Source organism: Heptranchias perlo, chromosome 2 (assembly GCF_035084215.1).
Source record: "Heptranchias perlo isolate sHepPer1 chromosome 2, sHepPer1.hap1, whole genome shotgun sequence".
Classification (NCBI taxonomy): domain Eukaryota; kingdom Metazoa; phylum Chordata; class Chondrichthyes; order Hexanchiformes; family Hexanchidae; genus Heptranchias; species Heptranchias perlo.
In genome coordinates this window covers 6907631-6924135 of record NC_090326.1, presented here as the reverse complement: position 1 = coordinate 6924135, position 16505 = coordinate 6907631, and positions in this window count along the sequence as shown.

Here is a 16505-nt window from a genome sequence, read left to right as displayed (position 1 = left end):
CTCTCTTTGTCTTTCTGATTTGACCCCTTGTGACCCCACCTCAGTATTCTTGGATGTAATGTTTCCCTGACTAACCTGTCTGAACACCATTCACTCCTTTGATTGCTGTGATTATCTCTCTGCCGAGGTGTGATGAAGGGCAGTTGGAAAGATTATCTGTAATCACCAGGCATTGTTCTCTGACTATATACGCTGTGCCTTTATGCACCTCCTCACTCACCTGACGAAGGAGCAAAGCTCCGAAAGCTTGTGATTTCAAATAAAGCTGTTGGACTATAACCTGGTGTTGTGCGACTCCTGACATTTATCCTAACATAGACTGAGATAGTAATAATATAATGGGCAAAGAGGGAGAGGAATTTTTGAAGGAGTACTTTCTTGACCAGTACGTTTCCGGCCCAACGAGGAAGGAGGCATTGCTGGACTTGGTTCTGGGGAATGAAGTGGGCCAAGTGGAGCAAGTATCAGTGGGGGAGCATTTAGGGAGCAGCGATCATAATATCATAAGGTTTAGAGTAGCTATGGAAAAGGACGTCGACCACTCCAAAGTAAAAATATTTAATTGGAGTAGGGCCAATTTCAGTGAGATGGGAACTGATCTGGCCCAGATAAATTGGGATCAAAGATTGGAGACAATACTATAATTGAAAAATGGGCGGCCTTTAAGGAAGAGGTGGTTCAGGTGCAGGTTCAAGGTAGGTACATTCCTACGAGGGAGAAAGGTAGGGCAATTAAAGCCAGAGCTCCCTGGATGACGAAAGGGATAGAGAGTAAGATGAAGCAGAAAATAAATGCATATGACAAATGTCAGGTTGATAACACAAGTGAGAACCAGGCTGGATACAAAAAGTTGAAAGGGGAACTGAAAAAGGAAATAAGAGGGGCAAAGAGAGAGTATGAGAATAGACTGGCTGCAAACATAGAAGGGAATCCTAAAGTTTTCTATAGGTATGTAAACAGTAAATGGTTAGTAAGAGGAGGGGTGGGGCCGATCAGGGATCAAAAAGGCGAACGACTCCTGGAGGCAGAGGGCATGGCTGAGATACTAAATGAGTACTTTACATCTGCCTTTACCAAGGAGGAAGATGCTGCCAGAGTCTCAGTAATGGAAGATATAGTTGAGATACTGGATGGGCTAAAAATTGATAAAGAGGAGGTACCAGAAAGGCTAGCTGTACTTAAAGTAGATAAGTCACTCGGTCCGGATGGGATGCATCCTAGGTTGCTGAGGGAATTAAGAGTGGAAATTGCAGATGTACTGGCCATAATCTTCCAAACATCCTTAGATACAGGGGTGGTGCTAGAGGACTGGAGAATTGTAAATGTTGCACCCTTGTTCAAAAAAGGGTGTAAGGATAAACCCAGCAACTATAGACCAGTCAGTTTAACCTCAGTGGTGGGGAAACTTTTAGCAATGTTAATCCTGGACAGAATTAACAATTACTTGGACAAGTGTGGATTGATTAGGGAAAGCCAGCACGGATTTGTTAAAGGCAAATAATGTTTAACTAAGCTGATAGAGCTTTTTGATGAGGTAACAGAGAGGGTAGATGAGGGCAATGCAGTTGATGTTGTGTATGTGGACTTTCAAAAGGCGTTTGATAAAATGCTGCATAATCAGCTTGTGATCAAGATTGAAGCCCATGGAATAAAAGAGACAGTAGCAGCATGGATACAAAATGGGCTAAGTAACAGGAAGCAGCGGGTATTGGAGAATGACTGTTTAATCGGTCTGGAGGGAGGTGTTCCCCAGGGGTCATTACTGGGACCACTTCTTTTCTTGATATCTATTAATGACTTGGACTTGGGTAAGCAGGGCACAATTTCCAAATTTGCAGATGGCACAAAATTTGGAAGTGAGGAGGGTAGTGATAGACTTCAAGGGGATATCGACAGGCTGGTGGAATGGGCGGACATGTCGCCGATGAAATTTAACGCAGAAAAATGCGAATTGATGCATTTTGGTAGGAAGAATGAGGAGAGGCAATATAAACTAAAGGGCACAACTCTAAAAGTGGTACAGGAACAGAGAGATCTGGAGTGATATGTGCACACATCATTGAAAGTGGCAAAGCAGGTTGAGAAAGCAGTTAAAAAAGCATACGGGATACTGGGCTTTATAAATAGAGGCATGGAGTACAAAAGCAAGGAAGTCATGATGAACCTCCATGAAACACTGGTTCGGCCACAACTGGAGTGTCCAGTTCTGGGCACCGCACTTTAGGAAATATTTGAAGGCCTTAGAGAGGGTGCAGAAAAGATTTACTAGAATAATTCCAGGGATGAGGAATGTTAGTTAAGTGGATAGACTGGAGAAGCTTGGAACAGATTGAGAGGAGATTTGATAGAGGTATTTAAAATCATGAAGGGTGCAGAACAAATAGTGAGAGAGAAACTGTTCCCATTGGCGGAAGGGTCAAGAACCAGAGGACATAGATGTAAGGTGATTGGCAAAAGAACCAAAGGTGACATGAGGAAGTTTTTGTTTGCGCCGCGAGTGGTTAGGATCGGGAATGCACTGCCCTGGGTTGGGGGGGTTGGTGGTGGAGGTGGTGGTGGAGGCAGATTCAATCATGGCTTTCAATATAAAACTAGATAAGTACTGGAAATTTAAAAAAAAAATGCAGGGCTGCGGGGATAGGGCGGGGGAGTGGGACTAGCTGGATTGCTCTTACATAGAGTCGGCACGGACTCAATGGGCCGAATGGCCTCCTTCTGTGCTGTAACTTTCTATGTTTCTAAGTTTAATATACATTTTAAATCGAAAATACAGTACAGCACAGAGGATATATGGCCCAACTGCTATTTACAACGACAACTATATATATAATATAATATATCTTTATATATGTATATTACATAGAATACGGCACGGTGCAGAAACAGGCCATTCGACACAATGGGGAAGAAACGTTTCCCCTGAATTCATTATTTGACAACAACAACAACTTCCTGAATATATGAGATACTATAATAATATACTTATATACATTTTACACTGAATGTACAGTACAGTACCCAGGCCATTCGGCCCAACTGCTTTTTCTACTTAACAGCAACAACTTCTTGTATAATATTATATATCTTAGTGATCATAATTCAGTTAGATGTAGCATAGTTATGGGAAAGGACAAAGATAGAACAGGAGTAAAGGTTTTCAATTAGGAAAAGACCATTTTTACTAAGCTGAGATGTGATTTTGCAAAAGTGGACTGGGAACAGCTACTTGAAGGTAAATCAGTGTCAGAGCAGTGGGAGGCATTCAAGGGGGAGATAGTGAGGGGTTCAGAGTAAACATGTTCCCACAAAGAAAAAGGGTGGGGCTGCCAAATCTAGAGCCCCCTGGATATCAATGAGCACAGAGGGTAAGATAAGGCAAAAAAAGGGAAGTTTATTCAGGTACCGAGAGCTCAATACTTCAGAAGTCTAGAGGAGTATAGAAAGTGCAGGGGTGAAATTAAAAAGCAAATTAGGAAAGCAAAGAGAGGGCACGAAAAAATATTGGCAAGTAAAATCAAGGGAAACCCAATGATGTTTTATAAATATATAAAGAGCATGAGGGTAACTAAGGAAAGAGTAGGGCTATTCGAGACCAAAAAGGTAACCTATGTGTGGAGGTGGAAGATGTGGGTATGGTTCTTAATGAATACTTTGCGTCTGTCTTCACAAAAGAGGGGAAAATGCAGAGATTGTAGTTAAGGAGGAGTGTGAAATATTGGTTGGGATAAACTTAAAGAGGAAAAATTAATGGGGTTAACATCTTTGGAAGTAGATAAATCGCCAGGCCCGGATGAAATGTATCCCAGGCTGTTAAGAGAAGCAAGGGAGGAAATAGCGGAGGCTCTGACCATCACTTTCCAATCCTCCCTGGATACTGGTGTGGTGCCGGAATACTGGAGGACTGCTAACGTTGTACCGTTGTTTAAAAAGGGAGTATGGGATAAACTGAGTAATTACAGGCCAGTCAGCCTAACCTCAGTAGTGGACAAATTATTGGAAACAATTCTGAGGGACAGTATTAATCGTCATTTAGAAAGGCACGGATTAATCAAGGACAGTCAGCATGGATTTGTTAAGGGAAGGTCGTGTCTGACTAACTTGATTGAATTTTTTAAGGCGGTAACAAGGATATATCAATGAACTGATCAGGTGGGCAGAAAAGTGGCAAATGGAATTCAATCTAGCGAAGTGTGAGGTAATACATTTGGGGAGGGCAAACAAGGTAAGGGAATACACAATAAATGGGAAGATACTGAGAGGTGTAGACGAACAGAGAGACCATGGAGTGCATGTCCACAGATCCCTGAAGGTAGCAGGACAGGTAGTTAAGGTGATTAAAAAGGTATACGGGATATTTTCCTTTATTAACCGAGGCATAGAATATAAGAGCAGGGAAGTTATGCTCGAACTGGATAAAACACTGGCTTGGCCACAGCCAGGGTACTGCGTACAGTTCTGGTCACCACATTACAGGGAAGATGTGACTGCTCTAGAAAGGGTACAGAGGAGATTTACGAGGATGTTGTCAGGACTGGAGAATTTAGCTATGAGGAAAGATTGGATAGGCTGGGGTTGTTTTCTTTGGAACAGTGGAGGCTGAGGGGAGATTTAATTGAGGTGTATAAAATTATGAGGGGCCCAGATGGAGTGGATAGGGAGGACCTATTTGCCTTAGCAGATAAATCAATAACCAGGGGGCATAGATTTAAAGTAATTGGTGGAAGGATTAGAGGGGAGCTGAGGAGAATTTTTTTCACCCAGAGCTTGCTCACACTCACTCACTCACACACACACTCATTCCCTTATACAGGCAGGCAATCTCTCAGCAAACACCAATCACAAACAAAATCGCCAATTACAAAGTAGAGAATCTAAAGAAAAGAGAGAAAAGTTGGGAGAGAGAGAAACAGAAAGACACTCAGGACAGACTGAAGAGCATATGTTCCTTCTCTCTCTCTCTCTCTAATACAAGTTTGCAGGGTTTTCTTTCTTGTTTTGCCACTCACTCATTCCCCTGAATGGTGCTGGTCCATCTGTCTGTCCTGGTCAGTGTTTGCTGCAGGATCCAAACTGCCGCTGTGTTAGTTTTCTCTTCTGTTCCTGGAGCAGGGGGCAAAAAGCCTGGGCATTTCTTGCTACTTCACCCCTTTTTGTTGCAGTTTGCAAAGGTGAACGAACTTTCCCTTTGCTCCATTCTCTTGTTTTAATTAGCAGTGGACAAAAAGACTATAGTTTGTGGTCAACTTACAGTTTGTGACTTTTTCCAATTAGCCAAAGAGTTCAAACAAATTCATGATATTTAAATGAGCCAAAGCAGAAAAGTTTACATAAACCTAATACACAGCAAGATCCCTCACTCAGGTACAGGGACAATCTCTCAGCAACATTCATTTACACAGAAACAAAGCCCAGTTTATAAAGGAGAAGAATCTAAAGTGTAAATGATTGTGAGACAATCTTTATCGACAACAACAACTTGTATTTATATATTACAGCAACTACAACAATGAATTGTATATGTATATATATATATATATATACTTACATATTTACATATTACAACTACTGCTACAAACCTCCATGAGGGCTGTAGGGAAAGAGCAGAAGGGAAATGGGACTAATTGGGTAGCCCTTTCAAGGAGCTGGCACAGGCACGATGGGCCGAAAGACCTCCTCTTGTGCTGTACCTACTGTAAAACTATGAGACTATGAAGAACTTTAATGCCATGATCCTGAAACAAAATGGCCACCAGTAAGGCAGCCATCTTATTGAGGGGCAAGGCGGCCATCTTATTGGGAGGCAAGATGGCCATGTTAAACAAATTGACCACCATGAAGCTTAAACAAACTGGCCGACCTGATCGTGAAACAAATTGGCCGCAATTAAGGCAGCCATCTTACTGAGGGGTAAAGCGGCCATCTTAAACAAAATGGCGGCCATGAAGTTTAATGAAAATGGCCACCCTGAACCTGAAACAAAATGACCGCCAGCACGGCAGCCATCTTACCAAGGGGCAAGGCGGGCATCTTAAACAAAATGGCGGTCATGAACAGGCATCTTAATCGAAATGGCCGCTATGAACCTGAAGCAAAATGGCCACCAGTAAGGCAGCCATGTTACTGAGGGGTAAGGCGGAGCTTATTATGGTGAGAGACACGGAGGGGGTTCATTCGCTATTCCTTTTATATCACTGTTGCGCTATAGTTAAAGAAACAATCTCAGTGATAATGGCACTAGCTGGTGTTTAACACAAAGACAATGGTGCAGTGAGGGAATTAAACACCAAAATGTGAACTTCTGCAAAAAAAATGATTAACATTTGGTTATTTGGACATAATGCTTACGGAGAAGGAGAGACCAGAGGTTTGGGGGAAAGGTCAATTTAGCCATTTCATGTAGAGAATGTAATTCTAGTTTTTATTAAGTAAATCAGAGTAAAATTGGACTCAATCTGAATGAAGTTCTGATCCAGGATTTGGATCATTTCTCCATTATTCATATTTATCTGTAATCTGAAACAATAACTGTATTTGTAACAGTAACAGAGCAGGAGAGTTCTGCCGGACCCTGTCCAGTTTAGTAACACAGCAGAAGGGGTAAGAGTACATTGTGATTTATTACAGAATCCAGCAGCTCACTGGGAAAGTTACACATGGTCCAGATGGAGGAGCAAAAAGGGGCAAAGAGATTTTAGACTTTCATTTGGGGCAATTTCTTTTTATACCCACGAGGTTTAATTTTATATTTAACTTAATCAGCTCTTTTTTCCTAAAGAAACTTCAGGCACAAACCATGGCTTTATAAACAAAACAATCATTTATTATTATTAATACACTAGAAAAATTGACATTAGAATTTAAACATCTTGGGTTTATGCTCGATTTAGAACTGATTTAACAACAATAAAACAACACATTCTGAATTCCCAAAATGCATAACCGTTTGGAAATCCAGTGTCTATCTTAGACTAAAATCATAACGAAATTTATATACTAAGTGTTGGCTCAAGCTTGCCGGGACGATTCCAGGTATTTTGATGAATACCCATGTAGTGTAGCGTGGCTCTCTCTTGTAACCAGGTCATCTGATTCACAGGCAATCTGTAAACCTGCATCGAGATATCAAGCTGGGAGGTGGTGAGCAGTCAGGAAGATTCCAGGTGAGGTGATGGTGCCAGGAAGTGAAAGGTGAGGTTGGAGCAATCGTGGTGGATCTGTGCCTCTCCCCACTCAACTTCTGCCCAGCTGTTAAAGACCTTTTTAACACAGAATCACACCTCTGGGGTGATGCATTATCAACAATAGGTTCCTACAGACACAACCCATGATTGATTGATATTTCACTAGTTTTCTCTCAGTGTCCACAACGTAACCAAGTTAAGTCGGCAGGTGTTGAAACGACCTCTAGCCCTCCTGGAATCATTCTTATTGCTATATTGGCAAGTAAAATCAAGGAAAACCCAAAGATGGTTTATAAATACATTAAGAGCAAGAGGATAACTAAGAACAGTGTAGGGCCTATTAGAGACCAAAAAGGTAACCTATGTGTGGAGGCGGAAGATGTTGGTATGATTCTTAATGAATACTTTGCATCTGTCTTCACCAAAGAGAGGGATGATGCAGATATTGTAGTTGAGGAGGAGTGTGAAATATTGGATGGGATAAACTTAGTGAGAGAGGAAGTATTAAGGGGATTAGCATCTTTGAAAGTAAATAAATCACCAGGGCCGGATGAAATATATCCCAGGCTGTTAAAAGAAGCAAGAGAGGAAATAGCGGAGGCTCTGACCATCACTTTCCAATCCTCCCTGTATACAGGCGTGGTACTGGAGGATTCGAACACTGCTAACGTTTTCCATTGTGTAAAAAGGGAGCGAGGGATAGACCGCGTATTTAAAGACCTCGGTGGTGGAAAAATTATTGGAATCAATTCTGAGTGACAGGATAAACTGTCACTTAGAAAGGCACGGAGTAATCAAGGATAGTCAGTATGGATTTGTTAAGGGAAGGTCATATCTGACTAAATTGATTGAATTTTTTGAGGTGGTAACAAGGAGGGTTGATGAGGGTAGCACGTTTGATGTAATCTACATGGATTTTAGCAAGGCTTTTGACAAGGTGCCACATGGCAGACTGGTCAAAAAAGTACAAGCTCATGGGATCCAAGGGAAAGTGGCAAGTTGGATCCATAAATTGGCTCAGTGGCAGGAAGCAAAGGGTAATGGTTGACGGGTGTTTTTGTGACTGGAAGGATGATTCCAGTGGGGTTCTGCAGGGCTCAGTACTAGGTCCCTTGCTTTTTGTGATATATATTAATCATTTCGACTTAAATGTAGGGGGCATGATAAAGGAGTTTGCAGATGATACAAAAATTGACAGTGAGGATGAAACTTGTAGACTGCAGGAAGATATCAATGGACTGGTCAGGTGGGCGGCAAAGTGGCAAATTGAATTCAATCTGGAGAAGTGTGAGGTAATGCATTTGGGGAGAGCAAACAAGGCAAGGGAATACACAATAAATGGGAGGATACTGAGAGGTGTAGAGGAAGTGAGGGACCTTGGAGTGCATGTCCACAGATCCCTGAAGGTAGCAGGACAGGTAGATAAGGTGGTTAAGAAGGCATATATAATACTTTGCTTTATTTGCTGAGGCATAGAATATAAGAGCAGGGAGGTTATGCTGGAACTGTATAAAACACTGGTTAGTCCACAGCTTGAGTACTGCGTACAGTTCTGGTCACCACATTACAGGAAAGATGTAATTGCACTAGAGAGGGTACAGAGGAGTTCATGAGGATGTTGCCAGGACTGGAGAATTTTAGCTATGATGAAAGATTGGATAGGCTGGGGTTGTTTTCTTTTGGAACAGAGGAAGCTGAGGGGTGATTTAATTGAGTTGTACAAAATTATGAGGGGCCTCGATAGAGTGGATAGGAAGGACCTATTTCCCTTAGCAGAGAGGTCAATAACCAGGGGGCATAAATTTAAAGTGACTGGTAGAAGGATTAGAGGGGGGTGGAGGAAAAGTTTTTTCACCCAGAGGGTGATGGGGGCCTGGAACTCACTGCCTGAAAGGGTGGTAGAGGCAGAAACCCCCAACTCATTTAAAAAGTACCTGGAGGTGCACCTGAAGTGCCGTGACCTGCAGGGCTATGGACCAAGTGCTGGGTGGTGGGATTAGGCTGGTTGGCTCATTTTCAGCCGGCACGGACACGATGGGCCGAATGGCCTCCTTCTGTGCCGTAAATTTTCTATGATTCTATGGTGATCTATCCTCTGCTGTGTGATCTTTTACAATGTGCCATTAAAAATCCTTTGAACAACCCTTCCAACTTTTAAGAGTCTTTTTCCTCCAGAAATGCTGAAGCTGATTTAGTCTCAGGGTTTTTTTTAAACAGATGAACTTTTACTAAACAGAGCAGCTGGGAAACTCCTGCAGTGAGTAATGGTCAGGGTCAGGGACACAAGACTGAGGGACTTTATTGTGCAGCCTCCAGGCATCACCTTTAGAAATGTCTAAATTAAATCCACAAGAGTGTTACCCCGGAACAAACATGAACTGTCTGTCCTGCTCCATCTGCTGCTGTTCTGCTGGTCAGCACTCTCACACAGTCCGGGCTGATCACACAGTGTGTTTGGTTATTTAATGCTTTCTGTGTTCCAGTCTCACTTCTATCTCTTCCTTCCTGTCACTTTATATGTTTGTCCGTCTTTCATTGTATCTGTTCTCTGTTTATATTGTTTATTGATGTTGATTTTTTGTGTGTTTTTCTATCGTGTTATTTCCACTTCCACTTCTATCATTTTGTAATTCTTTGTCAATAACTCTTTCTTGTTCTATCCATGTCGGCTTGCTCTCTCTCATTCTATATATGTGTGTATATTCTTGCTTTCACTCTTTCTCTCTTTATTTTTCTCTCCTGTCTTAATAACCCTCACTTTATTTCTCTCTGTCTCCGAGTAAATCTGTCACTGCCCCTTTGTTTCTATCTCTCTCTCACACACACACACCAGCCCTTTTATGTGAATCTCTCTTAATTTTCTGTGCTTTTTTAATCGTTACATTTCTTTCGTCCTTGTGTCCTCTCTCCGTTTTTTCCCCTCTCTGTCCTTCTCTCCCGCTGTCTCTCTCTGTCGCTTTCTACCTCTTTCTGTCTCTCTCATTCTATGTCGCCCCTCTCTCTCACTCTCCGCCTACGTCTCTTCCTCACCCTTTCTGCCTCTCTCCCTCATATCTCTCTCCTTATCTCTTTCCATTTGTCTTTCTCTCCCCATTTATGTGGGGTGCACCCATTCTGATCAGACCCACAGCAGTGACTTTGATTATCAGCTTTGCCCATTTTGTCCGGCGGCCATTTAGTTAAAGTCCAGCTGAACTTTTTAGTGCCTCCATTTTCAGCAACAATTCATGTGCTGCCTGCGGAGTAAATCCCGCCTCAATATGTCATATTATCAATAAAATATATTAGATTTAAGATCATGTCAGGACTCTGTGCTGTTAATATAAAATGTACTTTCCGTCCCCTGGGAAGTGTAGGGAATGGAGGATGAAATGGGATTTATTCCAGTGCTTGAAACCCTTCAGCTCTTTCTATGATTTCACTAATTTAACAATTAGATTGAGTGGGTATTTCACCGCGTTCTTCAGCTCCTCCCTGAATTTAGTCTGGGTCAGGACATAAATACACGTGTTTGTGCAGGAACTGAGAAGCTGCAGCATCTTTGATGTTTCTTGTGAGATATAACGAGGGTCAGTGTAGGAGGAATAAGACCGAGTGTCTGTGATTCGCATATAAATACTGAACACAACCTGTGTCGTCCATAACAGTATAAAACTGCCCGATATACTGAAGAGTAAAATGATGGATTTCTTTCGGTTCTCCATCTCTGGGTCCTTGTGATTCTCTCCATTGCTTCGGCCCCGGAGTCCCCTGCGGACTCGACTGGACACTAAAATACGTCTGACCGTCAGAACATTGAGCAGCAAAATCAGGCAGATCGGGACACAAGGGGTTAAAATGAGGTGAAACATCTCAAATGCGGCCCATGTGGGGGAAGCTCGGTAGCTCGGTTTAGAAGCACAACCCCAGGGAACATTATCAGTTACAAATCGAGGTTCACGTGTAAAATACCAGGGGACACTCAGTAAACAGCCCAGCACACTCACTGTTCCCAGAACCACAGCCGCCGTTCTCTCGGTGCAATATTTAGTTTTCAGCTTCTCCCAACAAATGGCCACAAATCGATCAAAGGTGAAAGCGACTGTGAGCCAGACTGAATCCATCATTGCTGCTTCACCCAAGAAGAGAGTAAAACTACACACGGGAGTAATGTCCAGGAATGACCATGGGAAATAAAGCGCATTAATCCACATCAATATCACCTCAATGATAACGACCAGGAGATCGGCCACTGCCATTCCCACCAGGTAGACACTGATACATTTGGAGAGACCGCACTTTCCTCGGGACAGGATCACAATCGCCACCAAGTTAACTGTAAGAGAGAGAACAGGAAGCAGAGAAATTACTGATCAGACCTGGAGACAAAGCAGCAGTTTGAGGGGATCTGGGGTGAAATTTCCAGCTTTGTTGCTGCATCGAAGGGTGGAAAGTGATTGATTGACCTGGGCAGCGCTTTCGGGCAGAGAGATGTTATTAAACACAATGATCAATAATGAATTGGGAGATGGATACAGAAAGTGAATAAAGTGAGCACCGGATCCACTGGAAGGGCTGAGTGAGGGCGCAGTGCCGGTGGGGAAGGGAGAAGGGGATTTACACACCGGGAATCCAGCGGATTAAAGCCGGGTTTGGGCTCCAGACGGACGGGGAAAGAGAGCGAATGATCGGGAAGGTGAGGGACAGGGGAGGTGCAGCTGGTTTGTTGCTCTGGGTTAAGAGATCCGACAGGGGCTGGAACTAATGGGGAAAGGCAGCTGGAGACCGAGCCAATGAGTGAGATTGGGAGGGAGACAAGGAAAAGGACATGTCGGAGCTGGAGGGGAGTCAGGAGCAGATGGATTGTGAAAGCGGATAAACTGAAACAAAGGATGAGGAGACAGAGGATTCAATGCAATGGGAGGAGAGGCTGGGATTCACAGGGAGAGACTGCAGCAGAGTGTAAGAGGGAATCTAATCTATAGGTCCCACTAACACAATCCAACTAATACAATCAACAGTTCATTACTGTGATTATTGGTGTCAGGGAATCGGTGCTGGGTATAAAATGTGATCAATAAATTTACTTTGTACATTAAATTAAAATTAAATTCAAAAATATTAATTAAATCAACCTCGTTATTTATTGAATTCAGCCGAGCTTTAAAAATACAATATCCAAATAATTCATTACGATCAAGAAATTACTGATTCTATTCTGGAAGTAAATTTTAATTATATTTAGTGTTAGTTGGAAAACAAGGAACATTCGCAAAAACAGACTGAGGACCTGACAGGGATATAAACATGAGGAGCGAGTCCCACAATAAAAACTCACCCAATCTGACCACATCATAATAACTCCTTCAAATCACATTTTCGATGTTTAATTGTACTGGAAGATTCAGCAGTTCATTGTAATGAATTATTCACACCACAGCCTCTCCCTTTCCCTCTCAGTCACCCTCTCTATCACTCACTCTACTCTCTTTCTCAAGTCCATTTTCATATCTGATTAAATCCTCTCATCCTGTGCCTGCATTCTGTTCACCAGTCCCGTGTCCCACCGATCCTATTCTCACTGTCAGTTTGTTAAAGAGTGAAGCCTCTGTGGAATAGTTTAATGTCTCTAGAAATCATCCAAGTCTCCATCTGTTCACCTACACTGTTTACTTCATCTACAAATCATGGAATAAACTGAATCAAATGCCTCCTCCAGACAGAGCTCACAATAATTGAGATTCCTTCTCCTGTAATTATAAAGCGTTAGATGACGGGACTGTTCAATTAACAAAACGCCAATATCATACTTATAATCTACAGATAAATAGAAGGGGTTTTGATTCCAACAGGTACAGTGCAAACTGAGACAACATGACATCAGAACATTTCATTTTACAATGAAGTCGAGTGACAGTCAATGAATTCACCCACAGTGAAGCAGAGAAGGAGATGTGAAAGAGTCAGCAGAAAACTCAGCTCAGTAGCGAGACATCTGAAGCGGCGTCAGATACTCACATAATGGAATAATATTTCATAACAGTGAGAACCAATAAATACATTGAAATCCCAGTTAAACTGAAGCATGTTATTGGGGAGGGAGGACATTGAGCTGCCTCCTTGTAACACTGAGACCGTGAGCTGTCTCATTATCAATCACTGAAAACACACTGATGAAAACACATTCCAGGACAGGTTAGTTCCACAACATAAAACTGTTCACAGCTCCTGATGGTCTGAGACCAGCTCTTAGCCCAGACACCTGATTCCAATACATTCAGTACAGAGAATAATCCAATAACGATGCTCGGGTTGGATATATAAAAATTATTATGGATACAATGCAGCTCCTACAAGAGCGAAAGAGCCGAGATTTTACACATTCCATCATTCAACAGATTGAACAGAACAGGCCACTGTGTAAAACACACAGCGAGAAAAAATAATTTGCCAAATACAGCAGCAGAGAAAACATCGATTCACACGAATAGCAGCTGAGATAAGGGCTTACCCGGAACTCCAACGGCTGCAAGAACAGGAAAATAAATGAGTTCCACCTGAATCATTACTGGATAGCCCATTTCTGTGAGAAGCAGTAAAGTCTGTTTGCCTGGAAACCACAGCTCCGACAGAGACTCTGAGCTGATCCATTCCAAGATGCCCTGATTTATACAGGAGATAAGCCTCCACTGACACGGTTATACCCCTGATCATTGTTAACAGTTACAGTGCCTTGAACAAACACATTACATCAGCAGCTTTTACTCCGATGTAAATAATGTAGCGGATATAACGCAGACATCTCAAAGTCCAGGACATTATTGTAATCAGACCTCTCTCAGGAATAAAGTTAAAATCCGTGCTCTACAGGACTGATCCAATAATAATGAACGGTTTCATTTGCAGTTTCCATATAATTGTATTGACCACGTTCGCTCCTGGAGATTCATTTATAAATGTTACCGATTCTCCGCCCTGTAGACTGAATCCAGGGACACAATCAGACCCGTTTCACTCTGTTCCTGCAGTTTCCCAGTTAAAATAAGAATGTTGAGTCTCTGACATGAGGACAGTTAAAGGGCAGGGTGAGGATTGCAACCTGGAAATGTCTCTGGGTGATATTAGGGGACGGACACTGAACGTGTCCCATTCACAACCCTCTCTCCGCTATTTTACTGCAGATGTTTACCCGTTTATTCTACATTGGTTAAAGGCTCCAGTAAAATTGGTCCCGTGGAAAACTGAGCTGAGCTCATGACCCGATTTGACCTTCATCACAAATGCCTCGTGATTCGCTCACCCGCCTCCATTCCTTCCTCAGCCCATTGCCATTGAAACCCTCATCAATGCCTCTGACCCTCCAGACTCCATTCCTCCAATACACTCCTGACCGGCCACCCAACCTCCATCTTCCCCAAACGGGAGCTCGTCCAAAACTCTGTTGTCCGTGTCCACACAGCACCAGGTCCTGCTCGGCCTCACTGACCCTCACTGGCTCCCAGTTCCACATTCATTATATTTAAAATTCTCTTCCTTGGGTTTAAATCCCTCCATGGACCACCCCTCCCCATCTCCACACCTACAGCAAACCCACCTGTGACCCTCCTCATCTATCGGACACTGGCCTCTTGTGGTGGGACTCCCCTCGCCTGGTTCCTCTCAATATCTGATCAGAGCCAGGAGAAGCTTCTCTTTCCACCCTATCACCGTTGTCTCTGATGCTTCTAACGGTTCAATCCTTGGCTCCCTCCTCTTCCTCATCTACATACTGCCCTTTGATGACATATTCTGCAGACATGGAACAGCTTTCAGATGGACGCTGACAAAACCACCGCCTCTCTTGATCCTTCCAATGGTCTTTGTGTTGTTCGACGGACATCCTGTTTTAAATGAGCCACAGTATCCTCCAATTAAAAATTGGGAAGTCATGACCTTTGGCCCCACAATCTCCACATCCTTGCCACGGATTGCATCCCCACCCCTGGCTTTTTGATTGGTGAGCCACTTACCAATCACACAAGCCCTTCCTGACCTGCATTGGATTCCAGTCTCCGAAGCCTGCAGTTTATTTTTATTTTTTCTTACACTTAAATCCACCAGGGCCTCACCCCTCCCTATCTCTGTATCCTCCTCCCGACCTACAGACCCTCCCAAACACTCTGCTCCTCCTCCTCTGGCTGCTTGTGCATCCACAGTCCATTTGACCTACTTTTGACAGCCATGCCTTCAGCCATATCCACGCTCCAGAATGCTCTCCCGAAGACGTTCCATCTCGCCCTCCTTTCAGGTGTCAGACAGTGGTAGCAGTCTCGCCTCTGAGATAGAAGGAGACTCAAGAGACTTGAAGACATAACTCAGGCTGACACTGCTGTGCAGTATTGAGGGAGCACTGTACTGTCAGAGGGTCAGCACTAAGGGAATGCTGCACTGTCAGAGGGTCAGTACTGAGGGAGTGCTGTACTGTCGGAGGGTCAGTACTGAGGGAGTGCTGCACTGTCAGAGGGTCAGTACTGAGGGAGTGCTGCACTGTCAGAGGGTCAGTTCTGAGGGAGCGCTGCACTGTCAGAGGGTCAGTACAGAGGGAGTGCTGCACTGTCAGAGGGTCAGTACTGAGGGAGTGCTGCACTGTCAGAGGGTCAGTACTGAGGGAGTGTTGCACTGTCAGAGGGTCAGTACTGAGGGAGTGCTGTACTTTCGGAGGGTCAGTACTGAGGGAGTGCTGTACTGTCAGAGGGTCAGTACTGAGGGAGTGCTGCACTGTCAGAGGGTCAGTACTGAGTGAGTGTTGCACTGTCAGAGGGTCAGTACTGAGGGAGTGCTGTACTGTCGGAGGGTCAGTACTGAGGGAGTGCTGCACTGTCAGAGGGTCAGTACTGAGGGAGTGTTGCACTGTCAGAGGGTCAGTACTGAGGGAGTGCTGTACTTTCGGAGGGTCAGTACTGAGGGAGTGTTGCACTGTCAGAGGGTCAGTACTGAGGGAGTGCTGGACTGTCAGAGGATCAGTTCTGAGGGAGCGCTGCACTGTCAGAGGGTCAGTACTGAGGGAGTGTTGCACTGTCAGAGGGTCAGTACTGAGGGAGTGCTGGACTGTTAGATGATCAGTACTGAGGGAGTGCTGTACTGTTAGATGATCAGTACTGAGGGAGTGCTGCACTGTCAGAGGGTCAGTACTGAGGGAGTGTTGCACTGTCAGAGGGTCAGTACTGAGGGAGTGCTGTACTTTCGGAGGGTCAGTACTGAGGGAGTGCTGTACTGTCGGAGGGTCAGTACTGAGGGAGTGCTGCACTGTCAGAGGGTCAGTACTGAGGGAGTGCTGTACTTTCGGAGGGTCAGTACTGAGGGAGT